The sequence below is a fragment of the Equus quagga genome, chromosome 10 (genome assembly GCF_021613505.1).
Source record: "Equus quagga isolate Etosha38 chromosome 10, UCLA_HA_Equagga_1.0, whole genome shotgun sequence".
In the NCBI taxonomy this organism is placed as follows: domain Eukaryota; kingdom Metazoa; phylum Chordata; class Mammalia; order Perissodactyla; family Equidae; genus Equus; species Equus quagga.
The window spans coordinates 34378245-34402540 of record NC_060276.1 but is presented as its reverse complement, the minus strand read 5'-3'; the positions used below and the strand labels follow the sequence as shown (position 1 = coordinate 34402540).

At 38.0% G+C, this 24296-nt stretch overlaps 1 protein-coding gene across 5 annotated transcripts in view; it reads right to left on the bottom strand.

Annotated features, from left to right (window-relative positions):
* The window catches only part of DCX (doublecortin), a 367013-nt gene extending 342786 nt beyond the window's left edge, over nt 1-24227 (bottom strand). For 4 of the 5 annotated variants that reach the window (XM_046673011.1, XM_046673007.1, XM_046673012.1 and 1 more), the window contains exons 1-3: nt 23959-24227; nt 21248-21342; nt 742-835 (exon numbers count right to left, since the gene is read on the bottom strand). The gene's annotated coding sequence lies outside the window, so the exon portion shown is untranslated. The remainder of the gene's footprint in view (nt 1-741; nt 836-21247; nt 21343-23958) is intronic. The other variant, XM_046673009.1, reaches the window with a different exon arrangement.
* Between the last annotated feature and the right edge of the window lie 69 nt (nt 24228-24296).

The following is a 24296-nucleotide window of genomic DNA, read 5'->3' as shown; positions in this document are numbered from 1 at the left end:
TTATGACCTCTGTCTCCACTACAATGTGTGGCTGCTGATGTTTCTGCTCCAGATTCTTTTCCCTTGCTTTTATTTTTAAAGACTAGCTTCCTGGGGATTACTCCTGCGCCTGCCTCGCTTGGAATAAAGATTACTCCAAGGTTTTGCTCAAACACCTCCACCCAGTATGCATCCATTATTTGCTGATGGATCTGTGTGTGGACTGGGGAACACATTCGGACTTCAAACTGCTTTCATGTCTACTCCAACTTCACTTTCTGCTGGTCTCTCCTGCTTCTCTTCTATGCACTCACATAGACACTGTAGGCCTGGGATGTGTGGGCATGTGTACGGGATATATAGATTGCTTATCAAGTCCACCATGGCTGCTTCACTTCCTGGAATTCTCTGTTACAACCCCTGTTAGTCTGTTTGTCCACTGCCTGCCCCCAACAGTCTTGCAATCTCAGGCTAGAAGCCCTTCTTATCTACTTGCCACTTAGATCACTACTTTAACCAACAATGCTCTAAGTCAAGTAAGTTCCCTTCTGCAGCAGCAGCAGTAGTGCTGCTGGTTTTTATTTTACAGCCTGCCTCACCTTGGTTGAACTACTGTGCCAAGAGAGTTGGGGCAGGGGGTGGTGGTTGTGAGTGGGAAGCTGGAGTAAGCCCAGTGCATTAGTTAGGATTCTTCACAGAAACAGAACCAATAGGATATAAATATAGATATAGATATAGATATATAGAAAGAGATTGGCTCACACAATCATGAAAGCTGAGAAGTCTCACGATCTGCTGTCTGCAAGCTGGAAGTCCAGGAAAGCCGATGGTGTAATTCCAGTCCAAACCCGAAGGCCTAAGAAACAGGGGAGCAAATGGTCTAAGTCCCAGTCTGAGTCCGAAGGACCGAGAACCAGGAATGCCACATCTGAGGGCAGGAGAAGATGGATGTCCCAGCTCAAGCTGAGCAAATTTGCTCTTCCTCTGCCTTTCTGGCCCTCAATGGATTAGATGATGTCCAACCGCATTGGTGAAGGCCGTCTTCATTACTCAGTCTACTGATTCAAATGTTAATCTCCTGCAGAAACACCCTCACAGACACACCCAGAAATAATGTTTTATCAGCTATCTGGACATCCTTTAACCCAATAAAGTTGACACATAAAATTAACCATCACACCTAGGCAAGAACACCATAGACTTGTTCTGTTCCTACCCAAAGTTCACAAGTTCTCAGTTTGTTGTATTCCTGGGTCAATTTCCACAGTGTTGAAATAGATGTTTTTGACAGTTTGTTCAGCATTTTAGTTGTTATGTACATAGGCATAAATTCCCCAAACTCAGGAATTTATTTACGCAAATACAGGGTGAATTCTTGAATCAAAGTCAAAGAAACTCTTCCAACTGAGGGAAATGTCAGTCCTTGGCTACCATCAATGCAAGAAACAACAGTAATACTTTCCTGGACATTTTTCTACTATTTTAGAATAGAGTCTTTGACCCAAACACATGAAGAAGGGAGCTAATATTTAAGTGGAGCGCGCAAACTCAACCACTTGGCCACAGGGCCAGCCCCTGGACTTCCGTTTTGATGCACGCTTTACTGACATGGTTTGAACTTGGACTCATGTGGGCAAATCTAGATGGCAGAACAAGAGAACAGAAGGTCATAGGATGAAAAAGAGAAATTAGGAAAGAAAAGGGCAGAATATGAATAGAGTCTAATAATCTTTCTCAAGGGGTTCTTTATACCTAGATCACTTTTTCAATTAGTGTGTAAATCCTTCAAAAGCAAGCACAGCCTTTTATCTGTTGTAAAATACTTTAAATGTAATGTCAGTACTGCATATATGTTAAGTTAAAATAATGGTCACTTGCTCCAATGGTCTGGGTAGTACTGAGGGTTAGGTTTGTTAGTATTATATGGCAATGAAGCCAAAATTCCAACTCTTGATGTAATGTGAGTGTGTCCTCCCAAATCTAGAAGATGGGGCACTAAGACACTGACACTAACAAAATTTCAGACACATATGAGTCAGCTTTTCTGACCTTCATTTATGTAAACAATATCTAAAAGCAGGCATGTTAGGAACCAAAGATAGATGAGCTGCCAAAATGCAGAGTATTTGTCACATAATCACGAACAGCATCAAGGTACAGCTATACCATTTTACAAATATCCTGAAGAGTTAAATTTAGTAAAAATCATTGAATTGTACACTTGAAATGGGTGGATTATATGATATGTAAAATATGCCTCAATAAAGTTATTAAAAATACTCAGGAAACTGAGGGAAAAAAGCATATTTTTCAAAAATGGATTTTGGAAAATATACAGATGCAAAGTAAAGTCAATTACAGTCATAAGAAAAAGGCAATCTGTTAGGTATTATAGGTATTTAATTCAAACAGATGTCTTATACAGCTGTACTTTAATGTAGGTGAAACATGTTGCTTTAGAAGTGGATTTATTAATGAAATGTCAGATGCAATTAGAACTCTATATATTCAGGAATAAAAATTTCAACAAATCCATTTTTTTCCCTTTTCCTGGAACATTTACCATCACGCATATTTTCAGAAATTTGCAGTTCATGTAATCAACCCATCAATGACTTTCACCTTGACCATGGACTTATTTGTATGGAAAAGTACAAAGTATTTGCTAAGTATAAGCAATATCGTCAACTAAATGGTACCTCAGGGCAGGTTGTTTATAAACAGAAAACAGTAAGGGACATGTTAAATATCCTCAGCAGTACTCCCTGCATACTATCAGGTTTAGAAATACGGAAGACAGATTACATTTTAAGCAATAAACCAGCTAGCTACCAGACTGCCATTAAGTACAAGGAATCCAACTAGAATAACTTGTGATTCATGAAGAAATACTGCTTTCTGCAGCTTTGTACAATGGAGAACTGAATATGGTTCCTTTTAGCTTCAAATTAGAAATATGTTTAGAGGGCAACATGGAAATAAATACTGTTGTTTTTGTTTTCAATATTAATTTAAAAAGAATGTTACTAAAAATATTTCACACTTGATGCTAAATATGTCCCAACTCTACACATCCTCTATCTTCCAACAATCACTGCCAAGTGACTACCTCGTACCCATTTACTGGGATCACTATAGAAATTAGCCAGTAATCAGGGAGCACCTGGCTCAAGGGACCTGTAATGGGTTGCAGAGGATTGCACATCATGTTTCACATGTAGATGAGGTTGCCATCTGGTGGATTCTCTCTAAGTAAAAGCTAACAGCATTTATAGGTATAAGCAGAGCAATCCTCTTCTAGGTGGGCAAATGTTGCCACTTTTAGAAAACATATCATTTCTTTTAACATTTATTAAGTGTCCATTTTATGATTTGCACTGAATGGGTACTTGTTTTTATAAGTATGAGGGAAAAAAATCAGAAAAAATCTAAAGCTTTGGATTTAAAAGTTAATAAATGTGGGATGGAAAAAGATATTTTTTTCTTTTCTTTTTTTTTTGAGGAAGATTAGCCCTGAGCTAACTGCTGCCAATCCTCCTCTTTTCGCTGAGGAAGACTGGCCCTGAGCTAACATCCATGCTCATCTTCCTCTACTTTATATGTGGGACACCTACCACAGCATGGCTTGCCAAGTGGTGCCATGTACGCACCTGGGATCCGAACCAGTGAATCCTGGGCTGCTGAAGTGGAATGTGTGCACTTAACCGCTGCGCCACCGGGCCGGCCCCAGAAAAAGATATTGTATACAAATGGTAACCAAGAGGGCAGCAATGGCTATACTTATATCAGATAAAATAGACTTTCAGTCAAAGTCAGTCACATGAGACAAGAAGGTCACTACATAGTGATAAAGGGGCCAGTTCAGAAATAGACAGCAATAAAATAATAGTAGTGGACATCAATATGCCACTTTCAACATTGGACAGATCATCCAGACAGAAAATTAATAAGGAAACAGCAGACCTGAATAACACTTAGACCAAATGGACCTAATAGACATATACAGAACATCCCATCCGACAGCACCAGAATACACATTCTTCTCAAGTGCACATGGAACATTCTCTAGGACAAATCATATGTTCGGCCACAAAGCAAGCCTTAACAAATTTAAGAAGACTGAAATCATATAAAGCACCTTTTCTGACCACAAAGGTATAAAACTAGAAATCAATAATGGGAAGAAAACTGAAAAATTCACAAATATGTGGAAACTAAACAATACATTCCGGAACAACCAATGGGTCAAAGAAGAAATCAAAAGGACAGAAAGTATCTTGAGTCAAATGAAAACAAAAACACAACATACCAAAACTTATGGGATGCACCAAAAGCAGTCCTAGGAGGGAAGGTTATAAGTGATAAATGCCTACATTAAGAAAAAAGAAAGACCTCAAATAAACCACCTAACTCTACACCCCAAGGAATTAGCAAAGGAAGAACAAACTGAGCCCAAAGTTAGCAGAAGGGAGGAAATAATAAAGACTAGGACAGGAATAAATAAAACAAGGACTAGAAAGACAATATAAACAATGGATAAAACTAAGAGTTGGTTTTTTGAAAAGATAAACTTTTAGCTAGACTAACCAAAATAAAAATGAGAGAAGACTCAAAAGCTAATAAATGTAACTTTTAATTTAGCTAGTTCCTGCTAAACAAACTTTTGTTACATTAATATTAAAAATGGTTAGTAGTAAAACCTATGACATCGCATGGGCTCTGTTTTAAATGTTAAAGTGATTTCTGTGTCATGTATATCTTTACCTAACAGCCTTAACCATGGGGATTCAGGGTCAGATAAATGCCAGAACTATAAATGGTTCCATCTCCAACCTACTTTAATAAAAAATGACTGTTGATTCAGATATCACCACCCATTTTTTCTAGTTTTTCTCTTCTTTCTTTTCCCAAATGAACCCTCTAAAAGCAATCTCCCATATACTGAAATATGACATCTATCCCTTAGAAGACGCGACAGTTGATGAAAACAGTGTGCTACAAACCATAGTTACTTGTTCCATTTTTACACATAGGTCAGTTAACTGAACTCTGCCCCATGATCATTAGCCAGCCATCTCACAACTATGTATTACTTGCTGATCATAAAAGAGAGCAGGTAAAAAGAACATTGGCTTTAGAGTTGGATCTGGATTAAAATCCTATCTCTGCTGTTTTTAAGTTATTTCTCCTTCATAAATTTGTTTTCTGAGACTCATTCCTCAGCTGTAAGAAAAAGAAGTGAAGGAAATGATACTATAGGGATGGTACTGAGAGATAAAATCACCTACCAAATAGTAGATTTTTAATACATGTTAGTTAAATATGAGAAGTTTCTTTTAGAAAAGTATGTACTTTGCTGCCTTTAGACAGTTGTCATGTTGCTCTAAGCATTTACTTTTTTACTGGAGCCCTATCTACTTTTATACTCCTTATGTTTCAATTAACACTACCATGTTTGCATGAATAATCGACATCAAAGCTAGTTTAAAAATAAATGAGCAAGTAGATACATATGTTCATATATACATAAAAATATTAATTCAAATTCAATACAAACATCAATACAAGTGTAGTTATTACTCCTGGGGATGTGAAATCACAACTGCAAGTGTGATGTTATGTGAATGGGAATTTGTGACTTGAGATAAAATTTCCTTAAGAGTAAGATGATTGCAAATACTTTTGTATGTAGAAGTGAGGACAATTAGCTCTGGAAAACAGTTAGATGACAAGAACAGATTCTGGTGATGATGCAGATACTAACGGTGAAGCTGCATGTGTAGAATTAAAGTTATTTCATGAAATATGAGGGGGAAAATACACTAAATCAATATATTTATATAATATAGCTCTAGTTATTTTACTAAATTTACATTTTAAATGCCATAAGAAGATACCTGACTCATTCATCTATATCTCTAGAAGTTTTTATAGTCCAGTTGACAAGAAAAACCTTTTTGGTATCTTTTTATTGAGGTCTCCTTATATCTAAAGATTTATAACACATGCTGATGACTACAAAATCTGTATCTCTAGCCTAACTCTTTCTCTTGAACTCCAGACTCACATATCTAAATATCTCCTATACATCTCCATTAGGATGTTCCACAAGAAGACAGCATAGCCAAATGGTCAAGAGTGCAGACTAGGGGTTAAACAGACTGGGTTCCACTCCTGGCTCTATCATTTACCAGCTGTGTAACTTTGGACAAGTTACTTAGTTTCTCTGAGCCTCAGTTTCCTCATCTGTAAAATGGGAATAAAAATAGTAGTGACCTCATAGGATTATTGTGGAAATTAATGAAATATATATCTAATACACTTGGCTGAATGGAATCTACTAAACAGTCAATGCATTGTATATTCCATTAAAAGAAACACATACACATATACCTCTGTGAAATCAGTAATTTTTTTCACTAGTGTGTCATAGCTGGCAGCTCTTTTTCTAGACTTGCTGTATCCCAACTGGTTTTAATGATGTATTGCAGCTGTTGTTAAAGGTAAGCATGTATGAATAGCATACAAAGGAACACATATATTTGGAATGTTACCTACATAATACATTCTATTTATATTCTAATTTGGCAAAACGAAAAAATCAAAATATTTTGTGTCATCCATGTAGCATTCTTCACATAATACTATATGGAGTATAGTAGTTATTTTGCATGCCTTATCTTCAACACTAGATTAAGAGCTTCTTGATAAAACAAAGAGCATCTTAGACATTTTTATATGCTCTCTTCCATAATGCCTATCATAATGCCTTGCACAGAGTAGGTACTCAGTAGCTATCAGTTAATTAAAAAAGAAAGTTCTTCTTTTTTCTTGTTCTTTTACAATAAAAAATGAAATTTTTCAATCTTCAATAATCTGCAGGCTCAAATATATTTCACTAGTCTTTGGGAGAATTAATTATTTAAGTTCTCATTTCTTCTCTAGATTATTTCCTTTAAACCTAGACCACCAATTTTATGCATGTTCCAGACCTATGAATTCTTGGTAATCTGTTTGACTGAATGTGTATTAAATCATCACAGGTTGCTATTATCTAGGAGTTCTGTAAAAGTTTGATCACTTGGAAACATTACCCATACTGTTTTTAAAAACAGGTTTAAAAGTTACAGCAATGCCTTGGCAGATTTCTCTTTCTTCTCTCTTTCCTTTTATTCTATCTCTTTTCTTACAAAATATTTGATGGTATATTTTGCAAAACAGTGAACTATTTAAATCACAACTCCTGCTTAAAGTTCCAAATCACTAATCTTCAAATTCAAGCACCTGACATGACCTATTTAATATTTACATACTGAAAGAGCAGCAAAAAGCAGGGATAGTGTACAAAATTATGCTACGAATATAAATAAGTCTAGAGTAGTACTTGAGAAGGGGAGAGATGGGAGAGGAAAAGGAAATGAGAACATTACGAATCTTTGGTGGCATGATTCCCCCTTTCCTCCTTACCCATTTGTCCTTTCTTTTTTACTGTTTTAAATTCATTTGTCAGATAATCACTAACCATTTTTTAATGAAATAATTCAAGAAAAGTATTTAGCCCAGTTACCAGAACATTGTAAACACTTAGTACAGGTTAATAAATGTTAGTGATTATTATTATTGTGTGCAACCCCACTTCTTTGCCCTTACCTTGACCTCTTTTCCAAAATTTACATATTGGCAAGGTGTGTGGTCAGGGTTGGCATAGAGGAGGACCACATGCAGACTCTTAGACTCTTTTTTTGTTTTATTAGTTTTTTTTTTATTGAGTTATTGATAGGTTACAATCTTGTGAAATTTCAATTGTACATTAATGTTTGTCAGTCATGTTGTAGGTGCACCACTTCACCCTTTGTGCCAACCCCCCACCCCACCTTTCCCCTGGTATCCACTAAACTGTTCTTGGTCCATAGTTTTAAATTCCTCATATGAGTGGAGTCATACACAGATTATCTTTCTCTCGCTGGCTTATTTCACTTAACATAATTCTCTCAAGGTCCATCCATGTTATTGCAAATGGAATGATTTTGTTCTGTTTTGCAGCTGAGTAGAATTCCATTGTATATATGTACCACATCTTCTTTATCCATTCGTCTGTTGATGGGCACTTAGGTTGCTTCCACGTCTTGGCTATTGTAAACAGTGCTGCAATAAACACTGGGGTGCACAGGACTTTTGGGATTGCTGACTTCAAGCTCTTTGGATAAATACCCAGTAGTGGGATGGCTGGATCGTACGGTAGTTCTATTTTTAGTTTTTTGAGGAATCTCCATACTGTTTTCCATAGTGGGTGCACCAGTTTGCATTCCCACCAGCAGCGTATGAGGGTTCCTTTTTCTCCGCAACCTCTCCAACATTTGTTGCTATTAGTTTTAGATATTTTTGTCATTCTAACGGGTGTAAGGTGATATCTTAGTGTAGTTTTGATTTGCATTTCCCTGATGATCAGCGATGATGAGCATCTTTTCATGTGCCTATTGGCCATCAGTATATCTTCTTTGGAGAAATGTCTGTTCATGTCTCCAGCCCATTTTTTGATTGGGTTGTTTGATGTTTTGTGGTTGAGTTGCGAGAGTTCTTTATATATTAAGGATATTAAGCCTTTGTCAGATATATGACTTGCAAATATTTTTTCCCAGTTAGTGGGTTGTTTTTTTGTTTCAATCCTGTTTTCATTTGCCTTGAAAAAGCTCTTTAATCTGATGAAGTCCCATTTGTTTATTCTTTCTATTTTTCCCTTCTCTGAGAAGGCATGGTGTCCGAAAAGATCCTTTTAATACTGATGTCAAAGAGTGTACTGCCTACATTTTCTTCCAGAAGCCTTATGGTTTCAGGTCTCACCTTCAGGTCTTTAATCCATTTTGAGTTTATTTTGGTGAATGGTGAAAAAGAATGGTCAATTTTCATTCTTTTACATGTGGCTTTCCAGTTTTCCCAGCACCATTTGTTGAAAAGACTTTCTTTTCTCCATTGTATGCCCTCAGCTCCTTTGTCAAAGATAAGCTGTCCATGGATGTGTGGTTTTATTTCTGGGCTTTCAATTCTGTTCCATTGATCTGTGCACCTGTTTTTGTACCAGTACCATGCTGTTTTGATTACTGTAGCTTTGTAGTATGTTTTGAAGTCAGAGATTGTGATGCCTCCCGTTTTGTTCTTTTTTCTCAGGATTGCTTTAGCAATTCGGGGTCACTTGTTGCCCCATATGAATTTTAGGATTCTTTGTTCTAATTCTGTAAAGAATGTCATTGGGATTCTGATTGGGATGGCGTTGAATCTGTAGATTGCTTTAGGTAGAATGGACATTTTAACTATGTTTATTCTTCCAATCCATGTACATGGAATGTCTTTCCATCTCCTTATGTCGTCATCCAATTCTCTCAGAAAGGCCTAGTAATTTTCATTATATAGGTCCTTCACTTCCTTAGTTAAATTTACCCCAAGGTATTTTATTCTTTTTGTTGCGATTGTGAATGGTATTGTATTCTTGAGTTCTTTTTCTGTTGGTTCATTACTGGAGTATAGAAATGCTACTGATTTATGCAAATTGATTTTATACCCTGCAACTTTGCTGTAGTTGTTGATTACTTCTAACAGTTTTCCAATGGATTCTTTGGGGTTTTCTATATATAAGATCATGTCATCTGCAAACAGCGAGAGTTTCACTTCTTCCCTCCCTATTTGGATTCCTTTTATTCCTTTTTCTTGCCTGATTGCTCTGGCCAGGACCTCCAGTTAAATACTATGTTAAATAAGAGTGGTGATAGAGGGCATCCTTGTCTTGTTCCTGTTTTCAGGGGGATGGGGTTCAGTTTTTGCCCATTGAGTATGATGTTGGCTATGGGTTTGTCGTATATGGCCTTTATTATGTTGAGGTAGTTTCCTTCTATGCCCATATTGTTCAGAGTTTTTATCATAAACGGCTGTTGGATCTTGTCAAATGCCTTCTCTGCATCTATTGAGATGATCATGTGGTTTTTATTCCTCAGTTTGTTGATGTGGTGTATCACGTTGATTGATTTGCGGATGTTGAACCAACCCTGTGTCCCTGGTATGAATCCCACCTGATCCTGATGTATGATTCTTTTGATGAATTGCTGAATTCTGGTTGCCAAAATTTTGTTTAGAATTTTTGCATCTATGTTCATCAGTGATATTGGCCTGTAGTTCTCTTTTTCCGTGGTGTCCTTGTCAGGTTTTGGTATCAGCGTGATGTTGGCCTCATAGAATGTGTTAGGAAGTGTTCCTTCTTCCCTAATTTTTTGGAATAGCTTGAAAAGGATAGGTATTAAATCCTCTCTGAAAGTTTGGTAGAATTCCCCAGGAAAGCCATCTGGTCCTGGGGTTTTATTCTTTGGGATGTTTTTGATTGCTGTTTCAATCTCTTTCCTTGTGATTGGTCTGTTCAAATTGTCTGCCTCTTCTTGAGTGAGCTTTGGGAGACTGTAGGAGTCCAGGAATTTATCCATTTCCTCTAGGTTATCCGTTCTGTTGGCATATAGTTTTTTGTAGTATTCTCTTATAATCTGTTGTATTTCTGCAGAGTCTGTTGTTATTTCTCCTCGCTCATTTCTGATTTTGTTTATTTGAGCTTTCTCCCTTTTTTTCTTTGTAAGTATGGCTAGTGGTTTGTCAATTTTATTTATCTTCTCAAAAAACCAGCTCTTTGTCTCATGGATCCTTTCTACTGTGTTTTTCGTTTCAATAGTATTTATTTCTGCTCTGATTTTTATTATTTCTCTCCTTCTGCTGAGTTTGGGCTTCATTTGTTCTTTTTTCTCTAGTTCAGTTAGGTGTGCTTTAAGGTTGCTTATTTGGGATTTTTCTTGTTTGTTAAGATGTGCCTGTATTGCGATGAATTTTCCTCTTAATACAGCTTTTGCTGTATCCCATATGAGTTGGTATGGCATGCTATCATTTTCATTTGTTTCCAGGTATTTTTTTATTTCTTCTTTAATTTCTTCAATGATCCATTGCTTGTTCAGTAGTGTGTTGTTTAGTCTCCACATCTTTGTGCCTTTCTCAGCTTTTTTCTTGTAATTAATTTCTAGCCTTATAGCACTATGATCGGAGAAGATGCTCGTTATTATTTCAATTTTTTTAAATTTGTAGAGGCTTGCCTTGTTTCCCAACATATGGTCTAACCTAGAGAATGTTCCATGTGCACTTGAGAAGAATGTGCATTCAGCTCCTTCAGGGTGGAGTGATCTATATATGTCTATTAAGTCCAATTGTTTTAGTTTTTCATTCAGCTCCACTATTTCCTTGTTGATTTTCTGTCTGGATGATCTGTCCATTGATGTGAGTGGGGTGTTGAGGTCCCCTACTATTATTGTGTTGTTTTTAACATCTTCCTTTAGGTTTGTTAATAGTTGCTTTATGAATCTTGGTGCTCCTGTGTTGGGTGCATAGATATTTATAAGTGTTATTTCTTCTTGATGAAGTGTCCCTTTGATCATTATATATTGTCCCTCTGTGTCTCTCTTTACCTGTCTTATTTTGAAATCCACTTGGTCTGATATGAGAATTGCAACACCTGCCTTTTTTTCCTTGCTATTTGCTTGAAGTATCGTCCTCCACCCCTTCACCTTGAGTCTGTGTTTGTCCTTGGGGCTGAGGTGTGTTTCCTGGAGGCAACAAATTGTTGGATCTTGTTCTTTAATCCATTTTGCCACTCTGTGTCTTTTTATTGGAGAGTTCAATCCGTTCACATTGAGAGTGATTATTGATGCATGTGGACTTAATGCTGTCAATCTGTTGCTCATTATCTTGTTTTCCTGTGTTTCTTTTCCTGTGTGCTTTAGACTATCCATTTAATACTGCAATTTCTTATGCTGGGTTTCTTAGATTTTTCCTTATCTATGATTTGTGACTCTGTTCTGTACTTTATTTTAGTGTCTACCTTGAAGTTTGTATTTAGAATCGTGTGTTTAATATAGTCTATTCTCTGGTGGTCTCTTACTTTCTTGACCAATACTGATTTAGACCCTTTGCTCTTCCCCTCCTAAATAATTATTTTCATTTTTTATTCCAACTCGTCTTATTAATTTGTAGTTAGAGTGCTAAGATCGTCCTTGTTTTGGTAGTTTCCTTATTTTTACCCTAATGCTATAGTTGAATATTTGCTATCCTGTTCTGGTTCTATCCATCGGTCTCCCTAGTCTGTGGCTTGTGTCCCCTTTCTCCCTTTTTTCTTTTTTCAAGTATGAGAGCCTTCTTGAGGATTTCTTGTAATGGAGGGCTTTTAGTTACAAATTCCCTTAACTTTTGTTTGTCTGGAAAAGATTTAATTTCTCCCTCCTATCTAAAGGAAACTTGCTGGATAGAGTATTCTTGGCTGAAGGTTTTTATCCCTTAAAGCTTTGAATATATCACTCCATTCTCTCCTAGCTTGTAGGGTTTCTGTAGAGAAATCCGCTGACAGTCTCATAGGGGCTCCTTTATAGGTTATTCTCTTTTTTTTTCTTACTTCCCTGAGTATTCTTTCCTTATCATTCCTATTTGCCAACTTTACTATTATGTGCCTTGCAGTAGGTCTTTTTACATTGACAAATCTAGGAGATCTAAAACCCTCCTCTACACACATTTCTCCATTGATCCATAGATTTGGGAAGTTCTCTTCAATAATTTCGTTAAGCACACTTTCTGCTCCATTTCCCTTTTCCATATTCTCGGGAATTCCTATGATCCTTATGTTCTTACTCCTCATTGAATCCATTATCTCTCGAAGATTTTCCTCATATTTTTTAATTCTTAGTTCTCTTTCTTCCTCTGGTGCCATTCAGCGTGTCTGTCCTCAATTATGCTGATTTGCTCCTCTATGTTGTCTACACGGCCACTCAGGGAATCCGTATTCTGTTTTATCTGGTCCATTGTGTTTTTCATCTCAAGTAATTCTGTTTGATTCTTCTTTATGATTTCAATCTCTTTTGTGAAGTAACTCCAGAACTTGGCTTGTTTCTCTATCTTTCTCTCTACCTCATTGAGTTTTTTGATTATAGCTGTTCTGAATTCATTATCACTTAGTTTACCTAATTCCAAGTCCTCAGGACTTAATTCTGTGTTTTTATTGTTTTCCTTCTGGTCTGGGGCTTTTATAAATTGCTGGATGGTAGAGGAGCGGTTTTTTCTCATGGTGGTAGAATTCAGTTGCAGTTACAGCCTGTCGCCACTAGATGGGGTTCGAGAGCGGCGTGTTAGCTCTCTGCCTTGGGGCAAGATGGCTGCGCCCACTGGCTTTGCTGGGGGGGAGGGGCTGTTACTCACAGGCGCCGGTCTGGGTTCAGATCAGTTCTGTTCTCTGGTCTCCCAAGGCCCTTGATTTATAGGATCCCCGCGGATGGAAACTTCCCGCCCCACCCCCCCGTCAGCGGGTCTCCACTGAATCAGCGGCAGGAGTCCTGGATGATCCCCGGGTTGCACGGCCCCTACCCCGCTCCTTCCCGACCCGCGCCGCAGCGATCACAGACTCTAGCGGAGGGAGCGATGTTCTCTCCTACCATTCCAGCGCCTCCGAGGGTGTAAGTAAGGTTATGATCTCCGCCTTCTTGGTATTGTAGGTCTCTAACGAGCTGGCATTATGTTTATTCTCTGAAATTCAGTTCTTCCAATCTTTTGTTGTATTTTGGAGGGGAGAGAATCCCGGGTCAGCTCACCCCACCATTTTGCTCCACCCACTCTCCCTCTTAGACTCTTTTTTTAACACTTAAGGTCTGTCTGAATAATTTTTTAAAAAAATAGTGTCTTAAATTCACTCATTTCATGAAATCTACAACATTAACTCCCTGCTCTACCCCTCCAGGCAGGAGCTGTTCCAACTAGTCACTAAATAGCATGCTTCCTAAGGTTCCTCAAGGAGGGTAATTAATGTCTACAGGCAATTTTTCATAAAAATGCATTTTGTATCCAAAAAACACTAGACAAGCCCATATATATTAAGTTTATGTATTAACTTAAATTATCCACAATTTTAAGTATTTGAGAGTTGATATAATTCAGTTTTCTGTAATGACAGATCTTTTACCTTTTGTTTTTGTTTTTTGGTGAGGAAGACTGGCCCTGTGCTAACATCTGTTGCCAATCTTCCTCTTTTTTTGCTTGAGGAAGATTGTTGCTGAGCTAACATCTGTGCCAATCTTCCTCTATTTTTGAATGTGGGATGCTACCACAGCATGGCTTGATGAGGTCCACACCTGGGCTCTGGACCTGCAAACCCTGGGCTGCCAAAACAGAGTGTGCAAACTTACCCACTACACCACCGGGCTGGCCGAAGACCTTTTACTGTTTCACAGTACAGTGAATAGTCATATATTTGGCTTACATATTATATAATTGTTTATTTCATGTTTCTCTGAAACAGATTTTTACTTTATTGCTGGAAGTGGGCTTCTTAATCTTCCACCCCTAATGTTATCAGCTTTGGACTGTATTATTTCTCAATATAGAGTGTGCTATAAGATTTCCAGTTAAACAAGGCAGATTAGACACATGCATTTATCTCTGCAGCCTCATGAAGCTCCACTAAAATGACAGTAAAGGAATTTTTTTTTAAAAAAAGGTATAAATGGAAACGGACAAAGAACAGGAAAGGAGACAAGAGCAGAAAAGTGAAGTTGACAAAATTCTAGACGTTGGAAAGCCATAGAAGAAGTGAGTGCTAAGCTAACTCAACAAACTGGAGAAAGCTGAAACCTAAGGCTGGTGGTGACAGGTTCATTTCTTAAAGTTACTGAATATCTCCGAGGTACAAGATGAAGTGAGGGCTAAAATAGTAGGATTGATCAAAAGTACATATAAAAAAAATTGGATCCCCAAAGCTCCTTATCCATTTCAACAAAAGATTCAGGTTTTATTTTCTGGAGTAACTGAAACATCCTTCCAGAAAAGAAGCTCTCTAGTCTTGGAAACAATAGGCATAGCTGAGGGCTGGGGTGTGAACTTTAATGCAAATGGGCATTGAGCCTCTATGTACTAAATATTAAGACATCCCCCCCACACACTCAGTCATCTTTCTGCACTAGGTTTCTAAGATATCGTCAGCTGAGCAGGAGATTGGAGGATTCTGGAGAAGCTGACCAGCACTAGTGTAAAGCCCTACAGACACTGATATTTGGGGTGTTCCCATTGAAAAGACTAAATTTCTGCCCAGTTACTCCCCAGTGAAGCTCAACAATCCACAAGTCCCAACAATGGAGATAGAACTTCTTTTTTGTGCCTCACCCTTAAATATTTATGGCTGGCCAAATACTTAGATACTTAGGAAAGTTTCTAAAATAAAAGAGACCAAAACAACAGCAGCAACAGCAACAGAAGTCAAAGCGAAAAGAAACAAAAAAAACTATAATGAGAAGATACTACATTCAAGACACAAGAACAGTATGCTGTAAAAATGGAACTTTCAAGGAATGAGAAAGAGCTCTTAGAACCTCAAAATATTATAGTAGAAATCTTAAACTCAATAGAAGAATAAACATTTTAATTTGAGGAGCTCTCCTAGAGAATAGCACAAAAATAAAAAGAAATGAAAACAGAAAATTCAAGAATTCAGTATGGAAGGGCCAAATTAGACCAACAGAAATTCTAGAAAGAGAGGACAGAAAAAGCAGATGGGAGGGAATTACTAAAGAAATAATATAAGGAAAATTCTAGCACTGCAAGATATGAGTATACAGATTGAAAAGTTCTACCAAGTATCCAGAACAGTGAATGAAAGATTCTCAATAATGTATTGCAGTGAAATTCCAGAAGATGGAATAAAAAGATTTTAAAGCTTCTAGAGAGAAAAAACAGGCCATATACTAAGGATCACAAATAATATTAGGAACAAACTTCTAAACTATATCCCTAAAATCAAGAAGACAAGTTTTTAGGGAAAATCATATCCAACTGTGGCAGGATGAATAATGCCTTCTCCAAAGATCTCCTTGTCCTAATCCCTGGACCTGCGAATATGTTAACTTACATGGTAAAAGGGATTTTGCAGGTGTGATTAAGTTAAAGATCTTCAGATGGGGTAATTATCCTGGATTTTCTGGTTGGGCCCAATGTAATCAAAAGAGTTCTAATAACAGGAAAGCAGGAGGATCAAAGTAAGAAAAAGGAGATGTGAAAACTGGAGCAGAGTTTGGAGTGATATGCTTCAAAGATACAAGAAGGAGCCTTGAGCCAAGGAATGCAGGTGGCCTGCAGAAACTGGAGAAGGCAAGGAAAAAGATTCTCCCCTGAAGCCTCTGGAAACAACCAGCCTTGCCAACACCTTGACTTTAGCCCACTGAAACTGAATTCAGATTCCTGATCAAAAGAAACTAAATTTGTTGTTTTGAGCCACTAAGTTTTGGGTAATTTGTTACAGCAGCAATAGGAAACTAATACACTAAACTAGAATTCTCTATAAGTTGAATAAACAGATGAGACATTAGAACAAGGTGTTGTCAGACATGTAAGATCTCAAAAAATCTACCATCTTTCTCAGGAAGTTATGGGAGGATAGTTCTCCACCAAAATGAGGAAGTTAAAGCAAAAGTGAGGGAAACATATGCTCCAGAAAATGGGATCCAACACAAGAGAGAGGCAAAAGTAATTTTCAGGATAGGGGTGAGGGGATACCCCAGGAAGACACCTATTCAGAAAGACTAAACCAGTTCAGCTTGGAACAGAAGGACAAAAATCCCCATCACAGACATGTTGAATTTAAAAAAAAAAAAAGAAAGTTATAAATAACCTGATGTATTTGAACATACAGAGAGGAGACATATAGATTTCTTGGGAAGACCTGTTTTGGGGATGAGTAACTAACTGGTAGGTTCATAAAAAAATTCTAAGCAAATAAAAATTAAAAACGTGGCAAAACATAATTTTTATAGCACAGCAAATGAAATAACATATTCAATACATGGTTAAATTCTAAATAATGTTTACAAAGTCATAGTAATATAATCACTGAATATTGATTTCACCAAATCTTTTGGGAGGAGGGGAAGTGTGAGTTTACGGGTACATAAGAGAGCCAAATTACCACCTTTAATAATAGAAAGTCAACAGGTATTACCTAAAAAGCAGAAAAATCAAGAAATAGCAATATAAGCAAATTACATAGAAACATGGCAGTAAATACTATAGGGAACAGCTAAAATTGTTTCAAGTTATTGCCCTTCAGGAGTGAGAATCAAGAATGGAGAGGGATGGAGAGGGACTGTTGTTTTTTACTGTAGTATTTTTTTAAATCTATGTACATGGTATTAACTTAATAAAATTAAAATTTTAGTTTAAAAATGAGTTGTTTCCATGAACAATACATTTTTGCGCTTAACTTAATTCTTCTGAGATGTGTTGTGTGCATGTTCTAATCTAGAAATCACAATTTTTAAAATAAATGAAAATCCTTACACATATGTAGGCACATTTGCCACTTACTCAATTCTTGAGGAACACAAATAAAAATCTTTACCATGACCTGTAGGGCTTGTCAAACTCTCTAATCTCATTGCATGCCACCAGTTCCTTTACTTATTATACTCTACACACTGACCTTTTTCATTTCTCTGTCCAAATAAGCAAAGCACCTTTCATGATGACCTGCCCACAATCTATTCACATTGCTTGGAAGGCTATTCTTTTAAGTCTCCTCCTGGTTGGCTCCTTATCTTTCAAGCCTCCAATTAAATGTCACTTCTGCAGAGAAGCTTTCTCTGACCACTGAATCTAAAGTAGGTCCCCATGCCACGCCCACCCTCCTGTTGTTCTTTCCTGCATTGCTCTGGTTTTTATTGCACTTTATCAAAATCTGTAAAAACATATTTGCATACATGTTTGTGTGTTTGTACTAGACTCTAAGCTGTCTGGCACATCTGTGTGGAGCAAAGGGACCTGCACATAGCAAGTGCTCAATGAATATTTTTGAATGAACTTGTTTTTAAGTGATATATCCATGTCTCTGACATTTATAAACAATGGCATGTTATACTCTGTAGTTTTTGCATATGTTAGCAAAAATTAGATAAAGAGGGTTAAATAAAAACAAAATAATACAATTCAGACCTTTTTGAAAACTTGAGTTCTTGAAAACCATCCAAGTCTTAACACTTTTTGTCCCATCTAAGCACTAGCCCTCTATTATACAATGGATTCTCAGCAATGTCTGGAATTATCTTTTACTCAATATAGTCTCCTTTAATCAAACACTTTATCATTTTTAGTTAAGCTGATTATGATAATTTTATACAACAGGGGGTTAATCAACATTACTGATCCACACAGAAGGCATATACTCATATAACCAGGATCACATAAATGTCTTCTCCTTTTTCCAAAAATACTTGGTAATGAGATGTATAACTTAGTCTTTTAGTCACTATAATAGAACTAAATGCTTCACTTAGGTCACTTGTTTTGGACTCAATTGGATTTTACTTAGAGAAAGCATTTCACGGTTTTTATTCTTTGTGTTTGTAGCCTGGGAAGGACTGTGAAGTGAAAAGCACAAAGGTTCATTTTAATTACTTCAGTAATATTGTAGCTTTAATATGAATGGTAGTGTTATCTTTTATAAGCAATAATTTCAAAACAGACAGAATTTGTAAAAATCTTACAATTTAAGCCTGATAAAAAGAGATTGGACATGTAATGCGTCTACTACAATGCTTGGCACACTAAGAGTGGTCAATAAAAATTTGTTTTTTTCCTTGCCTCTGATAACACAAGTACTGGTACAGCCAACTCTCATTCATTACAGTCCATTAAAACCTCAATTTTATACTTGTACAGTGTTTTTTTTTACCCTAAGCCTAAGACTTTGATCTGATTTATTTTAACTCATTGTTTCTGCTTCTCCATATCTTCTTTTATGTCCTGTTTTGTATCTTTCTGAATCTTGATTTTATCAGCTCTCTTGCACATTCTTGGGTAAATGAAATCCTTCATTTTACTCACTAGGATCTTGAAGAAACTAGGCAACCTAGTCTGAATTTTGTAAATATCCCTGAAATAAAAATATTGATTAATAAACTGTAGAGGATGAAAAAAATCTTTTTTGTCCCTCTACCCTTTTAGGTACACCAGCTAGGGCTTTGTAAATTAGACTGACAAAAGACAGATTAATGAGAAAAACAAAGAGAAGTTTATTAATATATGTATCACGCACACACACAGGAGTACTCAATGATGAGTGAAAGGGGTGGCTAAAACTTGAACTTATATAGCATCTTAACAAAAGAACAACAAATTTTTAGAGAAGTGACAAGACAAAGGAAAAGGACTTTGAGTTTCTTAGGTGGCAAATTGTGAGAAGGTAAATAAATGAGGGAATTAATGGACCATAAGGGCTAGTTAGTAAAGATTATTATGTAGATTCCTTTGATGCCAACTCCAGGCTGATAACGGCCTAGAGTTGTCTCTGGTGGTTAACTTCTGTGCTTCCTGCTACAGAGGAAAGAAGGACATCTTTACAACTATTTTTAGGCAAATAAGGGAGGACAGAGAGTTTTTCTTGTATCCTCTTCTTAAATGCCTTCAGCTCAAAATAATCCTTACGTCAAAGTGCCATATTTGGGGTGGCATATTCTGCTACCTTTAGAATTAAACTATTTTCTTTTTGGCTCTCCGAAAATTGACTCTATATAGTATTACATTAATCCAAGATTTGACCTGTGTAGCCAAGAAATAATTACTTTGGCGTCCCTAAAAGTAAGACAATTGCCATCAATAACATACGGAGGGGAAGGAGGAAAAGAAGGGTCAAATTTTGGCAACTTGTCAAGAACACATTAGATCCACAAAGCAGAGATTACAAATAAATGTTGTATAACATGCACCTTCTCAGCTTTGATAAAAAAATATTTGCTATGTGAAAGATGACACGAGAGGAGCCACATTAAAATAGAGCCCGAGCAGCCATTTCAGAGAATTGCCTTGCACATCTTGTTTTCTTTATCTTTCAAACTGAACCAAACTGCCAACATTCCAAGTCAGTAAGGACAAGAATATGCTGTTTGCAAGGAGTGATGAAACTGGACCTTGCTGATGACTAAATTTCAAGCCAATCTATGAAGTACAAATCTAGCTGTACCTCATCTAGCACCAATGAACTCTTTAATACAACTTACCTCATCTTCCTCCTTTTTCCCTTAAAAGTCCTGAGCCCCTCTCGTGTGATCAGGACACTATTTGGGTTTCTACCTGAATCTGTGCTCCCCAAATTGCAATTCTTTGATCCTAAATAAAAGCTTTGCTTCTTAAACTGGTTTCTGTTTTTGTAGGCTGACAACTGTAATAATAAAGAAAGGATATACAGAAACTTTTAATGATGAAAAATAAAGAAATCTAAATAATATTTAGGTAGTGGGGCTGGCCTGGTGGTGCAGCAGTTAAGTGCGCACATTCTGCTTCGGTGGCCCGGGGTTCTCTGGTTCGCATCCCAGGTGCGGACATGGCACCGCTTGGCAAGCCATGCTGTGGTAGGTGTCCCATATATAAAGCAGAGGAAGATGGGCATGGATGTTAGCTCAGGGCCAGTCTTCCTCAGCAAAAAGAGGAGGATTGGCAGCAGATGTTAGCTCAGGGCTAATCTTCCTCAAAAAAAAAAAAAAGAATCATGATAGAGGTGGGCAGAGAGTAGTATTTGCACAAAATGAGCACCCCTTACAAGGGTCAGAAAAAGGCTTCCTAGAGGGAATTGCACCTCTCTTGAATCTTAAAGGATTAGTTGGTCATATTGATGGGGAGGCAGAAGAAATAGCAAGAACAGAAATAAAAAAATATAAAAAGAATATGAATAAACTAATATGACATGCATTTACTACAATTCTGAATGATTTAAAAAATAAAATAGATCCTTGGTTACACAAAATCAATATGAAAACACCCTTATCATAAGGATAATGTTACTTTATTTTCCATCTTTTCTTTAGATTCTCAGCAATAGCTCCATGTTTATTTTATTCAGGCAAGTACATATGATATTTCTTCTAAAATGCATGTCAGAAAAACTGGGTTTCATATGTCAGAAAAAATTGTGAAAGATTTTGAAAGGGCAAAAAAATAAAAGAAGAAAGGATTACTGAAGGATCACTGGGTATCTTCTGGAAGGCTAGGCATTGTCTAGCATATTGTTCCTGGTTATCTGATTTTATAGTGGTCTGCACCTTTCATTGGATTAAAAAGAGCCCTGGAAATCTCGCCTCAGTCACTGGTATGGTCTGAAAGTTATCTAAGCAACATCAGCTCAAAAGCCTGAACCCTAAAGTCTATTCTTTGAAGTGGCAATCGCGTGAAGTACCTGATATGCTCCTCTTCCATGAGGCTCTGAGACTGTTCTTCTTTGTTGAAGACACAAATTCTGGCCTGTAGTTTACAGTAGAACCTTCAGGTAAGCTTTAGAGTAAAACAAGAACATTAAGAGATTAAGGGCTATGGTTAATTTATTACTGTTGCCAAATCTATCATAATAGAGAGGACGAGAATTCTGTATTAGAACATAGTATATACAGTACATAAGTATTTCATGAGAGTATTGATAAGGACTACCCCAGAAGGTAAAACAGGATTATGGGCAGGGAGGGCACGGACAAATCAGCAGGTACTTCCCATAAAGCATACAACTTCTGAAATGTTTATATGTAATATTTTACAAAAACATGCTTAATTCAGAGAAGGCTTTAGAGAATCCCTTCTGATCGGACAATTCTTCCCACGCATCTTTACAACAGTAACATGTTAAACAAACCTAATTATTTCCATTATCTATTTTTATAAGGTGACAGAGCAAATCTTTGTGATTCCAGGGGCCCTCTGAGAAATCTTAGTGGTTTTATATATAAAAGTTTTAGTTTTAGGTATAAAATATATCCCCAAAATTTTATTTGTTCTAAATTTAGGAACTGATTTTGGGAAGGCAAATTAAGAGCTGTCAGAGATTTGTGCACTTGATTAGAAAGGATCGTGAGTGACTGAGAAACAATACTTCCTTACTTCTTTAATCAAAGTACACATAAAGCATGTGAAAAGAAACACAGAAGGTGAAAATATTGTAAATGAAGAGTTTAGGTTCTATAAGTTTTTTCTGCTTAAGTAATCAAGGACATAATAAAAGCAACTTAAATCATAGGAAATTTTTCTTGTAAGACACAGAATCTCTGCTATCTAGGCATATTACACATAAGGTAAAGAATAAACTCTCATATTGTAGGTAGAAGCATTAATTGTTAAAGGAAGCAAGACCATATAAACTGAGGGAGTATTGTAAACATTTTAATATATTCCATAGCTTCTTTTCAGATTCAGGTATTATACACCAAGGCAAATAAAATTCACTTTATAAGTTTTGTCCTTTTTTACACTCTCTCATTTTCTTTTAGAGGATCTGTGAGGTCAAACTGATTTTCACAAAAATACTAAGATGTTATCTGTCTTTTTGACTCTCATCCTCTCCTGAGTATACAGAGGTGTTTTCCAGAGGGCTGTGAGATGCGTAATAATGCAATGGATTAAACACTGAAGCAGATACAAGGATCCAGCTTTCTTCTGTTAGCCCAGATAGTAAGGAGATTTGAAAAATGTGAAACAATGGTATTGTTTTCATGAAAATTTTTGTTTTGAAAAGTATAGTTTTTTAAATAAAAAATAGGTAATTTATGTTAACATGCAATGTGTTCATCATTGCTACTTTCTAATGAATCAATAAATATTTTTAAATTTTCTCACTTTTAGTCTCTAATATGGTAAATGTCAATTAGTTATAACCTGCATTATAATCCACATAAACAAAAGCTCTTTGAGGTTCTCAATAATTTTTAAGAGCACATATAAAGGGCTCTGGCTTCTTGAGAACGAGTTGGAAGAAGAGACCACGCTAACGAGCGATTTTTTTTTCTCCTCCCCAACGCCCCAGTGCATGGTTGCATATCCTGGCTGTAAGTTCTTCTATGTGATCAGCCACCACAGCTCAGCAACTGACAGACGGGTGCTGTGGTTCCGCGCCCGGAAACGAACCCGGCGCCAAAGCGGTGAGAGCGCAGAACTTTAACCGCTAGGCCATCAGTAATGAGAGATTTTTTAAAAGGCACTTTTTCTTTCATATGCCCTCAACAGACTCAAAGTAAAACCGTCGCTCAAATGTATATTGGCAAAACATGGCAGCAAATAGACTCCCAAACTTCTGTGTCATTAAAAACATTTGCGGTACGCAAGCAACGAAGCAAACACAACGCTTAAGATATGGTGTGAGGTTTCATAATAATATATTTTTTTTTTTTTTAAAGATTTTATTTTTTCCTTTATTCTCCCCAAAGCCCCCCGGTACATAGTTGTGTATTCTTCGTTGTGGGTTCCTCTAGTCGTGGCATGTGGGACGCTGCCTCAGCGTGGTCTGACGAGCAGTGCCATGTCCGCGCCCAGGATTCGAACTGACGAAACACTGGGCTGCCTGCAGCGGAGCGCGCGAACTTAACCACTCGGCCACGGGGCCAGCCCCTCATAATAATATTTTTAAGCCTCACTTTTGAAAACAATAAGCTACATCTGTCAACTCCCCAGCTCTTTATTGTGAGGGTCCCGGGAGCTCGTATATGCCGAGTGCTTACAACAGTGGCTGGCACAGAGGCCGTCAGTCTCCGCCTGCCCCACCCCCCGCGGCGACACAGACCGCGTTCCCGCCGCCCCCTGGCGGCCACAGCCGACTTCCGCCTCCCCCGCGGAGCGCGGCAGCAGCAGGCAGCGCGGCCGCCCTACGTCACATCCGGCCCTTGCGAGTCAGGGTTGCGGAACCCTCGCGATGAAGTGCGTGTTCGTTACTGTAGGGACCACCAGCTTCGACGACCTCATTGCGTGCGTATCGGCGCACGACACTCTGCAAGTGAGTGGGGTGGCGGGCGGGTGGGCGGTGGCTCGGCTCCCCGCACTTTGCTCGCCGCTCGCCGCCGCCGGCCTCGGTAACCCTGCCTGACCGCAGCGCTCGGAAAGAAACTCGGGAAGCAACTCGCGAAGCTTTACCTCAGGTGCCGCCGCCGCCACTTTGCTGGCTCCTCCCCGCGCTGACTGGGCCCTCCTCAGCCTCCTCTCCTAGCGTCCCCGCTCTGCTCCGGGCCACTCCTCCTGGTCCTTTCCCCAGCTCCTCCTTTCTCTGGCTCCTCCTTTCCCCGGTTTCCCTCCACCCCCGATTCTCCGCCTCCGTTCCTCCGTCGTCGCCCCTCCTCTCAGCGGCTCCGCCTCTCAGGCCGGGCCCGCCTGGCCGGCAGCTCCTCAGTCCCGGTCCTGGCTCGGCGCCGGCGCCTCAGCCAGTCCCGCTCTCGCACCGCCCCACCTTGCCTTGCCCTGCCTGCCCGCGCCCC